Source organism: Pinus tabuliformis, chromosome 3_2 (genome assembly GCF_031772625.1).
Source record: "Pinus tabuliformis cultivar Carrire ecotype Pingquan chromosome 3_2, CPIR1, whole genome shotgun sequence".
In the NCBI taxonomy this organism is placed as follows: Eukaryota; Viridiplantae; Streptophyta; class Pinopsida; order Pinales; family Pinaceae; genus Pinus; species Pinus tabuliformis.
In genome coordinates, this window is record NC_142302.1 from 1,232,917,307 (window position 1) to 1,232,920,348 (window position 3,042).

Below are 3,042 nucleotides of genomic sequence, written 5' to 3' on the forward strand. Positions count from 1 at the left end.
CACTTTCACCAAAGCCAACCCGCGTACAGATCTATAAATACTCAATCATGACTTGCAATGATTTCAAACTTAAGTTATACTCAGTTCAGATCATTACATGCGTCAGTATACAGATCTAGAATAACATAATCAACCATATAGAGATAGTTCATTTCAAACCATTTGATCCCGATATACCTCATACTTCATCAGATATTCAAGAATTTTTCCATGCCTTTGCCTAATGATCTTCTTCTCCTTTTATAGTCTTAGGCCTTTCATCATACCACGGTCCAAAACCATAACAAATAAATACCATGGACCCAATACTTGGGATCAGCACTTCAGATGCAATACCAAGGACCAAAACCATAGGTCTAAATACCACGGACCCAAAATAAGCTTTCCCACATGTACGCGCTTTTCCATGCATGAAAATGCGTGCATACGCATACGCGAATTTTGATCGCAATCCCGCGTGTATACGCGCCTTTGTATATAGTGAACCTGCGTGTATAATCTGCGTGTATACCCTACTTGGTATATAGCGAACCTACGTATATACGCGACTTGGTACATAGTGAACCTGCGTATAACTTGCGTGTATACCCTACTTGGTATACGTATATACGCGACTTGGTACATAGTGAACCTACGTATAACTTGCATGTATAACCTACTTGGTATATAGTGAACCTGCGTATATACTCTGAGCCTGCATATATACTCTTCTTTCTTCATTCTTTGTAGTCTGATCATCAATTCCTTGCTATTGACCTACTGCACTATGATCTGTCATCTATGTGATTTGCCATCAAGGACAACACTTGTCTCATAATGCCAAAAATCTCCCCCTTTGGACTTGATGGCAAAGCTAACTTGTCATTACTGATAATTGCTATCTGATTCCTTTAAGCTGTCCTACATCCCATGCATTCAGTCACATCTGATATTTCTTCTGTAGATTCATCTAGTTATAAATAAGTGAGATGTTCTTCTACGAGTGGGTTGCCATCAAGTACAACACATGCATCATAATGCCAACAATGTGAAGGTATACACCCCTTTCACCTTTGTCCCTATTTGGATGAAGCCAAAAGAGTGTTGGATAAGCGTCCTGCTTCACCGCAGCAACTTCCATCTGGTTACAAGAAACTTTCCTTGAATCCTTCACTAGGTGATGAACTGACTAACTTAAATCAATCGTCGGTCGAGACCACTCTCTCTGAAAGTGAATCCTATAAGTCTATGCCCGACCAAAATCAACAGGTCGAGGTAGCAATTGACCTGATTTCACCTTTAGCTAATCGTACCTTTCCCAAAGAGAATGAAAATGATACCACTCAAGTTCTTTTTGTTTCTTCATATCCAAATGAGCTTGGGGGAAATCCACCTGTTCCATCAAGACAGGAGGAAAACCCTCCAGTTCTAGTAACTCAAGGGGTTAATCCTCTCATTTCTATGGTACCCCCTCCAAGTAGTCTAGTTACTTCCTTTGATTGGAATCAACTGGCAAGATCCCGCCTTCCTTCTTATGTGCCTTTCCAGATCATAGTACAAGTTTGTAATATTATTGTACCTGGCACTATTATAGACGAAGGATCATCAGTGAGTATCCTTTCCTCAACTACTTGGCAAGCGCTCGGTTCGCCACCACTTGTGCCTGTTACACAGAATCTGTTGGGCTTTAACAAAGGAACTAGTCGACCATTAGGGATCCTTCCTCAGTTACCTATCACTTTGGGAGGAAAAATCATTTATCTGAATGTGATGGTAGTCCCAGGACCTTTAGATTACAATTTACTTCTTGGGCGTGACTATGTTTATCACATGGGAGCTATTGTTTCAACACTCTTTCGAGTGATTTGTTTCTCGCATGAAGGCAGGATTGTCACCGTTGACCAGCTTTCATTTCCTAGTCCAAACATAGCTCCAAGTCAATCATCATCCCTAAATCGTCCATTCACATCAACGGTATCACTTGAACGTTCATTCCATCCACCTGATAGCCATGAGTAGCCTAATGATTGTAATGAAGCTTGGGGGCCATGCACCTAGTTGTAAAGATAAGTTTCCCTATAGGTTATGTGATTGGTCTATCACACCATTCACCTTTGTCTAATTTGGATGAAGCCAAAGAGGTGTTAAATTAGTTTCCCTGTAGGTTATATGATTGGTCTATCACACCATTCACCTTTGTCTATTCTGGACGAAGCCAAAGAGGTGTTAAATGATTGGTCTATCACACCTTTCACCTTTGTCTATTCTGGACAAAGTCAAAGAGGTGTTGGATAACCGTCCTGCCTCACCACAGTGACTTCCATCTGGTTACAAGAGACTCACCTTTATCTATTTTGGACAAAGACAAATAGGTGTTCGATAACCGTCCTGCTTCACCGCAGTGACTTCCATCTGGTTATAGGGGACTCTCCCTTTCATCATGCTAGGGGCATGCAAACCATTTTTCAAGCATAGTTTTTTCATTTCAAGCTTATGTTAAAATGAAACTGAATTCAAGCATAGTTTTTTCATTTCAAGCTTGTGTAAAAATGAAATTGAATCCAAGCATAGTTTTTCCATTTCAAGCTTGTGTAAAAATGAAACCGAATCCAAGCGCATAGTTTTTTCATTTCAAGCTTGTGTAAAAATGAAATTGAATTCAAGCATAGTTTTTTCATTTCGAGCTTGTGTAAAAATGAATTTGAATCCAAGCATAGTTTTTCATTTCAAGCTTGTGTAAAAATGAAACTGAATCCAAGCATAGTTCCCCATGGTTCAATCTTGTCAAAAAATGAACCCATTTACAAGTAAATTAACCTTTGTGATTGCCATTCTATCAGCCTTTTGAACCTTGGTCATGTACATCCCATCACCACCATCCCTTTGGCCGATCATATGCTTACACTTGGTTGTTTTACCCCTTTTTGAGGAGTTCCAAAATCACCGAAACCAGTTGCTACCCTAGACACCACTCATTCTTCAAAATAGAGTCCTCTTTAAACTCTTTTCAGACTTGTTAAACATGAAAAGATTGTTGAGCACTTGGCCTTTTCAGCTCATTAA